Below are 19,414 nucleotides of genomic sequence, written 5' to 3'. Positions count from 1 at the left end.
TATATTAATGCTATTAGGAAACCTAATTAATACTATTCTTATTTGGTTTAGGATTAAAAACAAACAAGGAAAAGAGTAGTATCCTATTCCAATTGGAATAGCGTTTTAAGTTGCCTATATAAGACAACTTAAAATTAGGTTTAAGGTGTGAATTCATTCAATCAAAAATTGAGAGAATTTTTCATTCTGGAAATCAGAATTTAAGTATCCTTGAATGTTTAATTCTGAACATCCATAACTCAGAACCAGATCCTTTGTTCTTCTTACGTATTTGAGGATCGATTTTACAACCACCAATGTTTGTCCCCTGGATTTGATTGATATCTGCTTGTAACACTTACAACATAAGCTATACCAGGTCTTGTACATAGCATTGCGTACATTAAGCTACCTACTGCTGAAGCATAAGGCACATACGCATCCACTATCATTCTTCATCGGTCTTTTGACCCATCTCTTTGAAAGATGAAGACCATGAGCCAAGGGCAAGAGACCTCTCTTAGAGTTCTCTATGTTGAATCTTTTCAGCATTTTCTCTATATACAATTTCTGGGATAATCCAATTACCCTTTTTGTTCTATCTCTATAGATATGAATTCCATGCACATAGGTCACTTCTCCTAAGTCTTTCATTGAGAAGGTTCTAGATAACTAGATTTTAACCTCTGTCATCATGCCTACATAATTTTCCATCAAAAGTATATCATCTACATATAATATGAGAAATATGATGGTATGATCTATAACCCAATTGTATACACAGGGCTCATGTAGATTCCTAAAAAAACCAAACGATTTGATCATGTCATCAAATCGGGTTTTCCAGATTCTAGAAGTTTGCTTCAATCCATAAATGGATCGATGCAATTTGCATACGTTATTCCTATCAACAGTGGATACAAAACCCATTGGTTGTTCCATATAAATATTTTCCTTAATGAATCCATTGAGGAAAGCTATTTTGACATCCATATGCCAAATTTTATGATCAGGGTATGTTGCAATGGCTAACATTATGCGGATGGATTTAATCATAGCTATGGGTGAAAAAGTTTCCACATAATCTAATCATAGCTATGGGTGAAAAAGTTTCCACATAATCTAACCCTTGTTTTTGAGTATAACCTTTTGCTATTTGCTAAGCTTTGAAGGTCTCTAACTTTCCATTCCTACTAACCTTTCTCTTATAGATCCATTTGCAGCCTATAGAAACTATTCCTTATGGTAAGTATGGCACTATGAACATCTATCTTAGTTTTGGGTGTTTTTAAGAAGGGTCTTCCTAACAAAATAGGAGCAGTTTGATCAACATTTTCCTTAATCAAGCATATAAAAATCAGTAGTGAAAACTAAGTCATTAACTTGTATTAGAATATCCTCAACTACACCTTTAGGATAGGCATTAAATCTATCGGCTAATTGAATCACAACACCTGTTTTATTCAAAGGTCCAAGTTTCAAAGAAGCATATATAGAATATGGCATGACATTGATAGAAGATCCTAAATCTATCACGGCCTTCTCAAACATAGTGTTACCTATCGTACAAGGGATAGTAAACATACCTAGATCGTTGCACTTCGCTAGGAGTTTTCTCTGAATAACTACAGAAACATTCTCTCCTACTCTCACCTTTTCACACCCTTTAAGTTTCTGTTTCCTCTTAATTGTACACAGTTCTTTAAAGAATTTAGCATACCGAGGTACTTGTTTAATAGCATCTAAAAGTGGAATATTTACCTCGCATCTATGAAAAGTCTTATAAAAATCTCTGTTTTGCTCATCTTTTCCAGATTCTGCCAAAGCTTGAGGAAAAGGAGGTATTAGTTTATAATCAGACAGAGGCGGAAACTTAAGCTTAGGAAGACCATCGTCGTTGGGAACGTTCCTGTCTACAATGACGTTTTTTCTCCTTTTCTTCTTTCGACGATGCAGGGGCTACCTTTATTGGAATCTCAAACTCTTTACGACTTCTCAAAACGATTACACTTGCATTTTCTCTTGGATTTACCACCGTTTGAGAGGGTAATTTCCCCGAACCTTGCGCCTCCAACTTACTTATTACGGTTGCCATCTGCCTATCTGATTCTCCAAACTTTGAACATTGGCCCTCGTCTCATGTTGAAATTGCAAAGTATTAGTGGCAAGAGACTTAACAATATCTTCTAAAGACATACCAGAATTAGAAGTTTGGCCTGGTTGTTGTCTAGGGGGGTATGGCTGCTTATATTGCTGGTATCTTGGGCAGTTTTGAGTCACAGGCTAATTCACTTATGGATTCCCATAGCTAAGATTAGGGTGATCCCTCCATGTCGAGTTATATGTGCTTGAATAGGGATCATCTTTCCTTTGCGGTTGTCCAAGAAAGCCACTTGTTGCATTCACTTGCTCAATGGGCTCTTCTTGAAGAGTTGGGCACATATCAGTTGGATGCCCTACTACCCAACAAATCCCGCAAGCCTTCACTGTTTGCATATCACCTACAGCCATTTGACAAACAAGAGAAGTTAGACTCGAGATTTGTTGTTCAAGGGAGGAAATATTTACCTCATTATCACGCCTAGATGGAAGGTCAAGCCCAGTGCCAAATTGTTGAGAATTGGCTGCCATATTTGCAATCAAGTTCCTCGCGGCCTCGGGAGTTTTATCCACCAAAGCTCCTCCACTAGCAGCATCAATCATGCTCCTATCAGTGTATAGAAGGCCCTCATAGAAGTACTAGATAAGTAGCTGCTCACTAATTTGATGATGGGGGCAACTTGCACATAATTTCTTAAAACGTTCCCAGTATTCGTGTAGGGACCCTCCATTATGCTGCCTTATACCACAAATTTCTTTTCGAATGTTGGCTGCCCTCGAAGCTGGGAAATATTTCTCCAAAAACAACCTCTTCATCTCGTTCCATGTGGTAATACTCCCGGAGGGTAGATGATAGAGTCAATCCTTAGCTGAATCCTTCAAAGAAAACGGGAAGGCTCATAATTTAATTTGCTCTTTAGTCACCCCCATAGGTTTCATGCCCGTGCAAACCACATGAAGCTCCTTTAAATGCTTGTGAGGATCTTCACCTGCAAGGCCATGAAAAGTGGGCAAGAGATGTATTAGTCCAGATTTTAATTCAAAAATAGTAGTAGCATCTAAAGTAGGAAATGTTATGCATAAAAGGTGTTTGATTCAAATCAAGGGCAGCAAGGTCTTTCAAAGTTCGATTTCCAGCCATGACGTCCTACTCTTCTAAATTAGAGTTGCGACCAAATTGGGAATCAAAAGCCAGATTGCTTTCCTCAGAATTTCTCCGAGCTTCCTTCCTTAACCTACGCAAAGTGCTCTCTATTTCTGGGTCGAATGTTAAATCACCAAGATGAGAGGACCTGGTCATACAACAAAAAACCTCATAAAAGAATTAGAATAAATGACAAATAATGAAAACTGACTAGAAAACAAATAAAATAAAATGGCCAGAAACACAAAAATGCCAAAAACCCTATCAAAACGTTGTTTTTCGGCCTCAAGAGGGTGGGGCTAGAAAACTTCTAGTCTTGCTCAAAATTTTGTTTTCTTCAAAAAGGGTACTCACAGAACTCCTAATTCAACCAAAATTTCTCTTATGAATAGTACTACTATTCATTCAGAACATTACTACTGTTCAGAATTTTTTTCTGTAAAATAAAAAAAAAAACAACAAGAACGAAATAAAAATCACAAAAACAAAAAAAAATTAACTAGAATCACTCCCCGGCAATGGCGCAAAAATCTGGTGTGCTATCGTAGGCAACCAAAATTAAAACCTAAAAAGACATGTAGTAGTGTGAGTGAGGATCGTTCCCACGGAGAGTGTCTAACCGAATTTTATGTTATGTGAACAAGGCTTTGGGGGTGGGGGGGTGGTGTTTGAGTAAAACAAAAACAATTTTAGAAAAATAAACAATTCAAATTAAATTATCAAAATCAATCAAAATAATGAACCCTGGTCTAAGTCAACATCCACCATCGAAATCTTACAACTGATCACCGATGCAAGTATAAATCAATTGTTACTTTGAGTATTCACCGTTGGAACTATTTTCCTATCTCTCCTTAGTTGTAATTAATTAGGAAACAAGCGATCTAATAAAACTTACTACTAAACAACCATAGACAAGCACTAAAGGTTTAATCTAATAGAAGACTTAAGGGCTAGAGAAATCGATGAAGCTGAACAACACAAACACAAGCGGTTGTATTTAATTTAGTTGAATGTTCTTCTTAAGATTTAATGATTCCTGACGCAGCAAATTCTTAAACCTTAATTACTCACAAGTTAGATGGATCAAACAATTACGGATTTGATATCTAACTTAGCAGTAGATTGCAACGAATAATACACTAGCAGGTCTCCTAGTAATTAAATGAAACAATCATGAAAATAGGCATAGAAGAACATCCAATACTCAAAACATAAATTGAACACTAAAAAAACAGCTTAGATCTCACATTTTATTGATTCTGAGGCCTCTGTTTCCTTCAACCAATTTGAAAGTTTTAGCCGCTCATGGCCATAATCAAAATTCAAAGAGAAAATATCAGAAGAGAGGAAAGAGAGGCGTGTGTGTCCTCTTCTAATCTGATCTCTCTCCCCCTTTTAAGAATATCCAATTCAAGTCTTTGAATTCTACTGAATCTCCTAAAAATATTCTAATATCATAAAATAACATTTATCCTAATCTGATTAATTGAAAATAAAATAAGTCCGAATAAATAAATAAAATAATGTTCCAGAACGTCAATGTGTGTAGGTTGTCAACGTCAAGCCGTTAAAACCTTGATGCAGCGAGTATCTCCCCAAACTCAAATCATGAAAGTTGCAGATCTCTTTCTTAGGGTTCCACATGATTTTGAATCATCTCAATCGGATCTTGGATGAGAGAGTTATGCCCGGTTTACGAAGTGATGTTAAAATTGTCCGAATTCACCTAATTAGTTCCATTTTGCATTTACGCTCCATTTGCATCCTAATCAAATAGAATAATAGTGGTATTAAGCAACAAATAAGTATAAAAGACGAGAATTAAGGGGGTAAATATGACATTTTGCATTCTCATCACATCCCCTTTAAGATATTTTTAATTTTAATTTCATTATCTCAATTAAATTAAATTAATATATAAAATATATTAACATTTAACAATAATGATAATTTATTTAAATATATGTGAACACATATTTAAACGTAATTTCACTTATTCAATTTTTAATATCAAATTAAATAAAGGCTACAACCTCAGCAAATTTAATTGCACTGTGAAATTACCAAAATACCCTTTCGCCTAAAAAGATGAAAACGCCCTTCTTCTAAGCTGGTTCTTAAATTATCTTCTATGTGTGTGACTCGTAGGCTCCTTATCATACTGGTAGAGTGTAGTATCGTGATTAACACCAATTAATCGTCTCACGACACACAGACCAAGATTAGCTCCTAGCAGGGCATCATGGCCACCCGATTGATTCGGATTCAGCAAAGCAGCTACCTGTTAACGATATGGTTACCGTGTAATCTGATCCTTTCATCATCCGTTATCTCAACGAGACCGAGGCATAGAAATAGTGTCAACCTCGGCTACTCTCAATATGTATGTATTCAGTTACTGGACCAATGACATGAATAATAAACTGGATAGAGCAACAACTCAATCCCACTGTGGCCAGTGTTTTAGTGTCATTGTCATTTACTGAATTACGCAATGAGATAACTTCTCCCGTACTCGGGAGTGATGAATCCTCTATTGATCCACCATAGTCTTGATACACTCCTCGATGCAGGCAATCACTACCGTATTGATAGCTCTAAATAGAACTGCATTGGTCTAGTGTCACACTACACCAATCGGTGCACAAGGCGCTCTAGTGATCTCAAGTCTAAGAATCACATGCACCACCATTCGTTAGAAGATTTGTTCCATAGACACTAGGGTTACCATCTATATGGAATCCTCTGGTGGGTCAGTCTAGTAAACTTGCTTACAGCAAGCACCCATGTGTTGCACTAAGTTGTCGGCAAACAAACTTGACAAGTGAGATTAGTCACTGCCTTTCGGCAGGGTCGTTCAACACTATGATAGCCTTATCGTATTCTCTGTGCCCTTGGTCAGAATAATACTAGGGCTATGGACATTTCTAGAATGGCCACCATATGTGCTCATAGGGTTCTCACTATCAAGATTTGAAACACTTGATACCCTTGTCATGGTTCTACCATTCTAAGGACATATATCAATACATACAGATATGATTTACACGATATAGAATAAAATATCTTTTATTGATCAATGAACTTTATTACAAAGAGTCAATTCCACAATAATTGATTGGCTCTAGGGCACCTACTCTAACACTGGGTTCATTGTCTTGGTATACCAGTACGTCACCCTGTTGAGTCATGAGAAAACCATATCTCTCAAGCTCATGATGTACTCTCCCAGACCTAAGTAGCTTTTGTGCTACTTGAGGTGGTTCACTTTGATCCACAAATTGTTGAATAACCTCCTCACGATGTTCAACCATTTCTTGTGGCACATTTTCCCGTCCTTTGTCTAATGTATCTTATGAGTTTAGAACTTCATCGAGTTCTACTTTTCTCCCACTAGTATCTCTTAGGAGAAATTCCTTCTCTAAGAAATCACCAATATGAGCCACAAAAACTTTGTACTCTTCTGGGTGGTAGAAATAATATCCTTTGGTCTCCTTAGGATACCCCATAAAAATACACTTATTAGACTTCGAGCCCAGCTTGTTTGAAGTCAGTTTCTTGACATAAGCTTCGCAACGCCAAATCTTTAGATAAGACAAATTGGGCTTTCACCCACTCCACATTTCATTTGGAGTCTTAAGTACGTGAGTCGCAGTCTCTAGGGCATAACCCCATAATGATGCGGGTAGATCACTAAAACTCATCATAGACCTAACCATATAAAGTAAGGTCATATTCCTCCTTTCAGACACACCATTGTGTTGGGGTGTGTACGGAAGGGTGAGTTGTGAAACTATCCCACACTCCTTCAAGTATTTAGAAAACCCAGAGCTCAAGGATTCACCTCCTCAATCTGACCAAAAAGTTTAGCCCAACATATTTTATACTTCACTTCTGAATTCTTTGAATTTATCAAAGACTTCAGATTTATGTCTCATAAGGTAGACATAACCATATCTATTGAGGTCATCAATAAACGTGATAAAATACAAATATCCACCTCTGACTTCAATTGTTAATGGACCACATACATCACTATGGATAATGCCTAACAATTCAATAGCCCTTTCACTTTGTCCTGTGAAAGGCGGCTTGGTCATCTGGCCTAAAAGGCATGACTCGCATACCTCAAATGACTGAAAGTCAAAAAGGTCCAAAACTCCATCCCTTTGAATTTTTGCAATGCGGATCTGATTAACATGACCCAATATATAATGCCAGAGGTATGTTTGGGTTTGATCGCTATGTTTAGCTTTCTTTATTTCCGCATTGAGAATATCCTTATTGTTTAAATCTGGAACATATAATCCATTATGTAACCTTGCATTTCCATATAGAATACCATTCAAACTAAGGGACAACAATCCATTAAAAATCTCAAAACGATATCCCATATCATCCAAAACGGATACATATATAATGTTTCTTGAAATGGAAGGTACAAAATAACAATTATTAAGTTCTAAAAATAAGCCTATAGGCAATAACAAGCAATAAGATCCTATAGTCAATGCAGCCACGTGTGCTCCATTTCCAACTCGTAGGTCCACTTCTCTCTCGGCAAGCAATCTACTTTGTCTTAGTCCCTAAACATCAGTATAAATGTGATACCACATCTTGTGTCAATGACCCAAGATGTTGAAGGAGAGAAGTTAATCTTAATCATGTACATACCTGAAGTTGAAGCGTCTGACTTCTTCTTCTTTATGAGAAAGGCCTTATAGTGTTTCTTCTAGTGGCTAAGCTTGCCATAATAGAAGCAGACTACCTTCCTACCTTCTCCAATGCCACCCTCAGACTTGAAAGCATCATGTCCTTTGGGCTTGGGCTTGGGATTGGCCTTGGACTTTCCTTTTCCCTTACCTTTTCCTATACTAGCAACCAGTAAAATAGGCTTGGATTTTTCATGTCTTCCTCCGTAGTCCTCAGCATGTTCAAAAGCTTTAATAGGGATTTCACCATCGTGTTCATATTGAAGTTCATTATGAATGATGAAAAGAATCAGGTAGTGACTATAGAATTGAATCCACTGGTAAGTCTGCATCCACACCAAACCCTACAGTCTCAAGCCTCTCTATGTACCGAATCATCTTGAGCACATGAGGACCAACTTGGGCTCCTTCAATCATACAACTCCTAAACAATACACTCGACACCTTATACCTTTCATGGCGAATATTTCCTTCCAAAAGCTCCTTGAGGTGCAAAATCATGGTAGCAGCATCCATATTCTTATGATGCTTTTACAACTCAGGTGCCATCGATGCTAGCATAATGCATTAAACATTATCAGCATCATCAAGGAACTTTTGGTAAGTGTCCTTTACTTCTTGAGTGGCATCAGGATCAGGCTCAATCATATAAGGCTTATCAAGGATATATAATTTCTTTTCGAACTTTAGTACAATCCGAAGATTTCAATACCAGTCTGAGAAATTTGATCCATCTGGCCTATTTTCTTTCTCGATTATTGATTGCAAGTTTGTATTGCTCGTTTTCGTGAATCTACAAATGTAGAAAAGTAAAAGTTATTATCATGTTTATTATTATTATTTAACAAGGTCTTTTATTAAATAATTGTTCCCACTATTTTCCTCAAGGCAATAGCCTTCACTATTAACTTGAGAAAGCACGTTGGCTTTCCTAGTGGACTGAGATCCCATCTAGCCCATTTCAAACCTTCGCTTTGGCAAATAAGCCAAAATTGGTTGATTAGGTAGGCCAACAAACTTAATCCACATCAATTGATAGCTCCCACTACCAACCTCAAATGCGAAGTAAGCCAACAAACCAATCACACAATACAATGATAAAAGCCATTGTCCTCAAGTGTGATTCTCAGTATTAGTAGAGTGAACACTACACGTCGCCACGTACACATAACAAGTGTACTTTTCTAGTATGCCTATGACGAGCTTATCAACCTTCGCTTTGGCAAACAAGCAAAATTCATCATTTTAAGTCGACCCATCACCATTAAGGAAAACTCCAATGATATTCAACCTCCCATTGGTAGAAGGGTACCCTTCACTTTGGCAAACAAGGTTCATGAACAGTGGTTTGATTAAACTCATGGTGATGGAAGGCATTTCAATTTTGACTTAATATACTTAAGTTGAGGGGTTATTTTATGTCTCACCAATTTTATTTTTCTTAGCATGTTATAGTCATAATATACACCCTTAGCATGCATATTAAGTGTAAAATAAATTTGTTGGTGCATAGCCTTAACTAAAACCGATTTCCCAAGCCTAGAGGAATCGGTAGGTCAACCTAGGTTCAATTATAACTTCGAATTCTTCAAGTTATTCGCCTTCTCCTTCCTTTGCTTCTTCTTCTCGAACATTACACAACTTTCAAATTAAAATTACATTCCTAATTTTACATATTTGAAAAGAAACCTCGAGTTACATTCGAGGGGAGTGACATGAGAGAAAAAAATTACATTGGAGATTTAGAGAAAGGCAGGGCATGCAAGCCTTATTTTAAATTACATAACACAAAACAATTAAACTAGGTTCATAGGCTTATGCACCAAGCGCCATGCATATTCACAAACAAGAATCATGCATAAACAATCAAAATTTAATTTTGATTAGGTTGGTAAATTACGAGTTACCCTTTGAATTTCAGCAGAGTTCTTTAAGTCCAACAAGTTTTAAAAATTTTATTTTGGTCCCTTGTTATCGGGCCTCGCTCAATTGGGGCTCCAGAATGTTTCTAACATGTAGCAACATTTTTTAGGAAATTATGGATTAAAAAATATCGCACAACAACGCGATCATGGCCCAAAATTCAGCCCATTGCATCTTTGCGTGGGCTGCCCAAAAAATCCAGATTTGGTGCACGTTTTAACGCTCACCAAATCAGGCCCTTGGCTGAAAAACCAAGTGCCAACCAAGGCCAAGTAGTTGGCCACCATGGGGCAGCCCTAAAACAGCACCCAATCGAGAGGACAACAGCGGTGCATTTGTATGTGCCACTGTCGCGTGCAGAAGCAGCCTTTGTGCTCGCGCACAAGGCTTCTGTTGTGCTGTTTGCCACGAGACAGCCCAAGGCCACATGCTGGAGCATGTGGCCAGCACTCCTCTGCATGCAACAGTGCTGTTGCGTGCTATCACACGCAATCTGTGAAGCAGCAGCGCACGTTTCTGCACTGCCGCTGCTGCTTCTTGTTGCTGCCGTGCGTGGCAGCACACAGCAGCAACACGGCAGCATCCTCCTCTGATCGAAATCAAGTTTTATTTATTTCGATCCCCCAAAACAAATGCAAAAAAAATCAGATTAGCAACACATCATCCGCAACAGATTTTTAACACAAAAAAATCAATTATAACACATCATGCAATAACATAATCGATACATATTGAATTCATCACATCCAAACATTTATTAAATGATGTAAATACGTACAAAGGCTCTGATACCACTGTTGGTTTTTGGATAGTTTATGCAGTGAAAATAAAAATAAAAATTTGATCACAAAAATTATAAAACCAATTATCCAATTACGGATCTACATCATTTTCTCACAAGAAAATATATTTAATCAAGTTAAATGTCATACCAACATTTGGAGGCTCCTTCGATTGATGTGATTCGCTCCCACTCCAAGTTAGGAATGAACTCCTGGTATCCACACGAAGACGGGACAAACATCGTTGAGGAACTATTAGGTTAGGTAATTCACTCAAATAAAGAATAAAAAATCTGCAGAATTTTTCTTGGGAAGAAAAATTCTTTCTCTCACAAAAGGGGTTCACGTTTTTTGGAGAGGGAGATAGGATGGCTAGGGTTTATTTTTAATAGAATGAATTATTTCCTTTAGTTTTAGTTGCACATAAATAGTGCACACTAAAACCCTATTCCAATTGGATATTGGAATAGATTACCCTTGCAATCAAACATGGCATTTTCAATTGAAATTTAAAAGCCAAATTTGAATTCAAATTTAACATTATCAATATTAATAATAAATATTAATATTGGATAATATCCATTATATATATATATATATATCGAAAATGTCATTTCATTATAAATGACGAAAATACCCTTCTCATGAATTTTATTCTTTATCCGTCTTCTATGTGTGCGACCCGAAGGCTCTTCATCAGATCTGCAGTGAATCGTATCACGAGTGACAATCAATCAATCGTCCCATTAGACACAGACCAAGATTGGCCTCTAGCCAAACATCATGGCCACCCAATAGATTCAAATTTAGCGAAACTGCTACCTATCAACTATATGGTTACCATGCAATCCAACCCTTTCATCACCTATCATCTCAACAAGGCCGAGGCATAGAACTAGTGTCAACCTCGGATACTCTTGATATCTTGACATTCGGTTATTGGACCAATGACCAAAATAGATTGGATTGAGCTATAACTCAATCCCACTGTGGCCACAGATTTAATGTCGTTGCCATCTACCGAATTACTCAATGAGATAATTTCTTCTGTACCTGGGAGTGATGAATCCTTTGTTGATCCACCATAGTTCGATACACTTTTCAATGCAATCAACCCCTACCGTTCTGATAGTCCTAAATAGAACTATGTTGGGCTAGTGTCGAACTACACCAATCGGTGCACAAGGCGCTCTGGTTATCTCAAGTCTAAGGATCACATACACCACCATTTGTTGGAGGATTTTTTCCGTAGACACTAGGGTAACCATCTATATGGAATCCTCTGGTGGGCTGGTCCGGTGAACTTGCGTATAGCAACACCCATGTGTTGCACCAGGTTGTCACCAAACAACCTTGATAAGTGACATCTGTCATTGCCTTTCGACAGGGTCGTCCAACACTATGATAGTCTTATTGTATTATATGTGCCCTAGGTTAAGATAATACTAGGGCTATGGACGTTTCTAGAATGGCCACCATATATGCTTCTAGGGTTCTCACTATCGAGATTTCAAACACTCGATACCCTCATCACATTCAACCGTCCTAAGGACATATATCATTTTCGTATACAAATATAATCAGATCGCATGATATAGATATATGCCTTTATTGATAATAAACATGATTACAAAGAGTCAATTTAGAAAATAGGATTGGCTCTAGGGCACCTACTCAACACTTTCCCTTTCATATTTAGCTTATGGAATTCTTGAAGCTCATTAAGCAACTCAGGGAGAGTTCGCTCAATTCTATTTAGATTGTAGTTAGTTATAAACGGTTTATAACTTGGAGGAATGGATTGTAGAATCAAATTCACTTTGAGGCGGTCTGGCATGACCACCCTATACACATCCAACTATCATAATCCATTAATCATCTTATTTGTATGATTATCTGGAGGTACCCCTTCCCTCATCTTCAAGTTAAAAAGGGATGCACATAGCTCATACTCAACCACTGTTGGATTTTCGATGTACAACTCTTGTAGAGCTACGAGGATATCATAAGCATTTGAAACCTTTTTGTGCTTAGTTTGAAGTTCTCTATTCATTGAAGCTAGCATGTAGTTTCAAGCCCTCCTACTATCCTCTTTCCATTTTTCAAAAGCATCCTACTTAACCTGTGGAGTATCGGTTCCAATATCAAGTGGAAGAGGTGCTTCTAGGACATAACATATCCTTTCGAAATCCAAAACGATTATAAGATTTCTTAGCCAATCCTTGAGGTTGGGTCCAGTTAATATGTTATTGTCCATTACCCTTATGAGAACATTGTTGGCCATTTTTTATTAGTTATCAAAATTTTAAGATGAAACCGCAAAGAAAAAAAAAATTATTAGTGTCTTGTAATCTTTTAAAACCTTTTGGAGGCGTTTGGTTGGGGGTTATCCCCTATTACTGAGATAATGTCATCTTATATTACTTAGATTACCATGTTTGGTTGTCAAGTAATATAAGATTTCGGTAATCTTCCAAAACCAATAGTAATTACTATTGGTTATATAGGTGGTAATCTGAACACCTCTATTTTCTTAGATATTTTAAAATTACTTGGTAATCTTAATTTTGTTACAATTTTACCCTTAACTATTAAACTTTTTGGACAATAATGCTCTTATTTTGAAATTAGTTTACATGAACCTGCCATTACAATTTTACCCCTAATTAATTAAGTTTTAGAACAGTAGTAATGCCCTTATATATAAAACAAATTGCAAGCCACCCAAGACCACCACCACTCGCCAGCCACCACTATCGACCGCCGACGGCCACTGTTGGTTGATGTCATCGAAAAGGGGCACAATTAGCTGAATCTGGCTGATTGTGCGTCGATTTGGACGTTTCCAGCCATATCGATGGCCGAAAATGATCAAATGGCCATAGATCTGGCAAAAAATGACCATATCTATTATAGTTGTTTTCAGCCAAATCCATGGCCGTTAACAGCCAGATCCATGGCCATTAAGGCCAGATCTATGGAAACAACCAGATCTATTACTGTCGAAATAGATCTGGCCGTTAAGGGCCACATATTTGGCCATTAATGGCCATTGATCTAGACTAAAACAGCCAGAATAGATCTGGCCATTTTCGGCTAGATCCATGGCTAGATCGGCGCATGGCTGGTAGTGCGATATTTCGACGACTATCGACGACGATTGGCGGTGGTGACCGACGGTGATAGATAGTGGTGGCCGACGGCCGGCAGTGGCTTGGTGTAGGTGGAGGTGATTTTGTTAGAAATTAAACTTTTATGCAATTGGGGTGTTTTAGCAAAATCTCAAATGTAGGGGGTTAAAAATGTTTCAAAAAATAATAATAAAAATATTATAGTATATTAATATTTAAAAAGGAGGACAATTTAGTAATCTACACAACATACCCACTACTTAATTCCTTCCAACCAAACATATCAGTATAACATACCCACCAATTTATTCAAACATAACCAAACATATTTCCTTAAACATTCTCATTTATCTTCAAGATAAAATTACTATTGGTTTTGGAAGATTACTAGAAACTTATATTCTTTGACAACCAAATGTGGTAATCAAGTAATAGAAGATGACATTACCTCAGTAATCCCTTATAACCCCCAACCAAAAACACCATCAAGGTAATATGTCTTTCCATATTAATATAACATTCCGAGTAATGCAACATTCCTTGAACCAAACGCCCCCTAAATTTGTGAGTCAAATAAGAGTAAACGATATTTTCCCACCCAAGGTTTGGCTTAAAGACACTTTCCGACCCGAAAAGTTTCAAAATGACACTTTTCCACTCACAAGCCAAATCCATTAGTAAAATCCGTTAACTATAGTGTATATTCATTGTAAAGACGAAAATACTTTTTACTATTTGACTTAATATTTTTTAATTATTTTATGTCACGTCAAAAAAATCAATTATCTATATACCCATTCTTTAAATATGAAATTATTAATATGTCCTCGACTATAAATGGGGATATAAATTACCAGTTTATCCTTTAATTTAAATGAATTTTGAGAATTTAGGTGGTATTTAAATAACACCACTCTTTTTAAAAACTATATATATATTGCATGATTGTGAAAATTTATTAGAATTTTGGAAATTCTTCATAGATTTTATGTTTCAAAATTTAAGTTTATTATAAGCCTTTTTTACTCTTAAACGCAATGAATAGAATTATATCCAGGATAGAGAATTGGATTAGACATAAATAAGACTAAATTAGGAAATAACTTCCTCAAACAAATATTTATATAAATAGGTTATGTACACCCCTTAAAACTCAAGAAGCTACTTAGACCCCTCAAATATTAGAAACTACCATAGGGATCGCTTGCTGTCTATTTTGCAGTTAACTCTAAGTTAATAAAGGGTAGAATGATCTTTTAGCTAATAAATATTAAAAAAAAAATAAAAAAAAATACATTAAATATTACCAACTTAACAAAAGAAAAATTATTAAATTGTATAAAATATAAAAAAAATTTAAATTAAGAAAAAAATCTAAAAGACTGGAAAAATTAAAAATTAAATAACTTAAAATGAAAAACAAATATGGAAATAATTTGAAAAATGAGAAAGAATCTGGAAAATTAAATAAGAATCTGGAAAATTAAAAAAATAAATAAATAACTTTAAGAAAATAAAAATAAAAAAGCTGATGAAGCCTTTTAATTTTTAAGGTTTAGATTTAGAAGGCCGAAAAGTTAATTGGCCAATATTAAAAATATGTGTTTCTTAAGAATTCGTTAAATTTAATTAACTATTTTATTTCTATTTTAATTTTTTGAGTTAAAATTTGTGATTTTAATTTTTGAAATTGTATTAATAGTTCTACTTTTTAGGGGTGAAAAGTTATTTAATCTTTTTTTTAGTCAAATAATTGTGATTTTAAGTTGTAGAAGAAATAGAGCAAGGTAAATTCGTAATTGTCATTGGTCAACATTTGTCAATTGCTTTATTTAGCGAAACGCTAACAAAGTAAGGATAGGCACGAGCCAGGGCGGGGCTAGGGACCCCTGTTCCGACCCCGGCCCGAAAGCCTAAGGGATTCCCGATCCCGACCCGAAGCCCGTTCGGGGAATTCAGGGAATCCGCGAACAAAGCCCGTTCCCCAAACGGGGAATTCGGTTATTCCCCAAATTCCCCGTTTGGGGGTTTTTTGTATTTTCATATCCTTAGTTTTATTATCTTTTTCTCCAATTATATATACCAACCAAAAAATAATTTAAATATATAATTACATATTAAACGAAAAGACCATATCATCAAAAAGAAATTATAAATGTACATATTAAAATAAAAACCATTATACTAATATACAATGTATAATGTATAATGTAAATGTATACCATATATAATGTATAATGTATAATGTCAAATACATACCATATATAATGTATAATATAATGTTGAATGCATAACTTTTGTTTCATAGCATTAACATATATATATATTTAAAATATTTAAAATGATTTATTATATTTAATCTAGTTTTATTTATTGATATTTGTATATAGTTTCATAAAATAATTACACAATTATTTCATTGTTATAATGTATAATTGATTTTCAAATATTAAAATTACTATAGGTATAAATATTATAATGATAATGTCAAATGTAACCATAAATAATGTATAATGTATAATGTCAAATGTATACCATATATAGTATAATATATGATGTCGAATGTATAACTTTTGTTTCATAACATTAACATATTATGTAGAATAATATATATAATATATATATATATATATTATATATATTATTATAATATATATATATATTACAAATATTTATGATTTATTATATTTAATCTTTTATTATTACCTATTTGTTATAATTTTATCAAATACTTACACAATTATAATTTATCATTGTCAAATGTATAATTGATTTTCAAATATTAAAATTATTATAGGTATATGATTGATTTTCAATTATTAAAATTAATATATTATACGGGTCGGGGAATTCGGGGTCGAGGCGGGCCAGGGCAAAAGTTATCCCGACCCCGCCCGTCCCCGAATTCTGAGGCCAATCTTGGGTCCGATCCGGTCCAAAGCCCAAACGATTTGGAAAAAATCCGCCCCGTTCGGGTCGGGGCCAGGCTTTGTGCCCATCCTTGACAGCAAGGGATGTCTATGATAGTTTTCATATTTAAGGGGTCTTACTAGATTCTTGAGTTTTAGGGAGTGTAAATGTTATATTTTTTAATCACTGCACTTCAATTAATCCCTCAAAACCTTGAAACTGTTGGTCAGATAGAGTTCCAATGGCTATCCTTGTTGGTTAGATAAGAGTTCCAGTGGCTATCCTTATTAGTATCTGAAGGAACTCAAACTCAAAAACTCTTTTCCCATCAGTGGTGGTTAAGTGAAATATTATTAACTCTTGTGTAAATACAAATCCCATAAGGATTGAATTAGTTGTAAGTTATTCACCACCTAGCGAGTTAAATCTTATCAAATTTTATTTAGTAGCCCTATAAATTAATAGTAGAAAAATGATGAGAATGAATTGTTAAACAAAAGCAAAAGATGACATTTAACATCAATAATTCTAATACAATTTGCATCTCCTGCTCACAATGTTACACCTAATCAAACTTCCAATACTTTTGAGCACCATCTTCACATCTTCCACTCGATTTCCATCAGCCAACCTCTTATACAAATAGCTGTCAAATGTCATTCTTTGCACATACTCATCACCACACACTTCCACCATTGCCTCCCTTCCTGCATTACTCCCATAAAACACTCTTTGAATAAATCCAATACCTTATATGTACTCAAATACTTGTCATCCCACTTTCTCAAATACTCCCTTTCAAATCACCTTCATTTATCACTTTCTCTCCTTCAGATGCCTTACTATTCCTTCCACAAATCCTTCCAGATTTTGCAGCAAAATATATCCCTTCACCTGAACATTTTGTTACGTACCCAGCAGCATCCCCTACAGCGCCACGCGTCCCGCTACGCGTATACCGTGATGTTCAGGTTCGGATGAGCCTCCACTTTTATCACTTTCCCACCCTTTATTTTACATTCACTCTCTCTCAATCCCTCTCTATACTTCTAATATCCTGCTTTGAGCACACCGTCCCCGTCCTACCGCCACGTGGTCACACTTGGGGAAAACCCACGCGTAGAAATCCGTGACACGTCACCCCACGTACATCTCAGCAAGGTCTTTGTAATACTCCATTTTGTCATCGGGTAATTTAATTCTCTCTTGAAACGCAATGGCACAAGTGTAATTTCCAGCCTTGATTGATTTTGCTACGCGACTGTTGGCTCCATCAGCGCCGATGACAACATCAACGGCCAGACTATGTCGGGAGTTGTTGATCAAGTGGTGGATAATGTAAGGGGCGTTCGGGGAAGAGGGACATCGACTTCCGTGACGAGAGCGTGGATGAGTTGTGCGCCGTGTGATTGAGCGGGAAGCGGAGGAAGGAATCGAGTACTGCGGCGTAGCATGGGATAGACTCTGAGGCCTAAGCGTTTTGGAACAAAATCGACGGTCAAATTAGAGGGGGAGATGATCTTCATTTTGGTGACGTGGCGGTCAATTAGGTGGAGGGGATAGAGAACTCTTCTAACATGCACAAAGGGATGGCACCGCCGCAGGGTTTGGAGGTTGAAGGAGAACGCTCGAAAAGGAAAGTCTCAACGCCGCCGGCAGCAAGCGCCTCAGCGGCAGAGGATCCAGCGGGCCTCCACCTATGACCGCGACGCGTAGCTTGCGGCCTGGAAGGGTGATAGAGGCTGTGATGGTGAGAGAAAGAGTGGAAGGAAAGAATTTGATTGATTTAGGTTTTGGTTTTGGGTTAAAGAGGAGAGAAAGTGGTGTGAGTTGTTAGGAGTGAAGATGCCAATGCCATGGAGAAGAAGGTTGATTAGAAGGGAAGAAAGTTGAAGAAGCTGTGTGATTTGTTGGCTTTGGTAAAAGAGAGGGGAAAGTGATGGGTATATTTAAATATATATTTTAATTTGTATTTTCTCTTTTGAAACAGCTTTTACCGACCGCATTTCAATTTTAAAATGAGATTCTCTGTTCAAATCAAAACAAGAGATACAACACAACACAGTAACACTAACACACTCCCCATCGTATTTTATTTTGGGACAAGAACAATGCTACAGGGATAAAAAAAATATAACAATTCACGCACCGACAACGTGATATTATTCTCTTTTCTTAAAAAAAATTATATTAATGGAGGATCAATGGATCATAATGGTGTCATGTCAGCTATATATGTTCAGTAACTTTATTATTTTATCTTGAGACAATGTTTTAAAAACTAAAACTAAAATGTGGCATCACTGATGATCAACTGCGATGAGAGTTGTTAAATTGATACTAAATAACCATATTAATTTTTTTTTATCACCGTTGGATCCCGATGATAAACAGTTTAGATAAAGTGTTTAAAATTAAGTCATGGTATCTAAACTCATATTAACATTATTAAAAATAGAGAAAATAATTATTTATCACTCATAGAATGAGCTAATGACACTTTTTCATCAGAACAGTTTCAAATATAATTTTAACCCTAACATAAATCCGTCAGTAAATTTCATTGTGAACAATGACAGGATGGTCAAAAGTCCATAAAAGTGAGGACAGGTTATCAATTAACATTATCCATCAAAAATCAAAATTTAGGGTTGAGGGGTTACGACGAACCTAGAAAAATAACGAAGAAACCCCACCACGATCTCATCCACTTTGCCACTGTCACTCCAC

At 36.1% G+C, this 19,414-nt stretch overlaps 1 pseudogene; it reads right to left on the bottom strand.

The window, feature by feature from the left end:
• Positions 1–17,212: 17,212 nt before the first annotated feature.
• LOC116106054 lies at positions 17,213–18,439 on the bottom strand (annotated as a pseudogene).
• Positions 18,440–19,414: the final 975 nt, after the last annotated feature.

This window comes from Pistacia vera, unplaced genomic scaffold, assembly GCF_008641045.1.
Source record: "Pistacia vera cultivar Batoury unplaced genomic scaffold, PisVer_v2 Contig509, whole genome shotgun sequence".
Classification (NCBI taxonomy): domain Eukaryota; kingdom Viridiplantae; phylum Streptophyta; class Magnoliopsida; order Sapindales; family Anacardiaceae; genus Pistacia; species Pistacia vera.
This window is presented reverse-complemented; position numbering and strand designations above follow the sequence as displayed.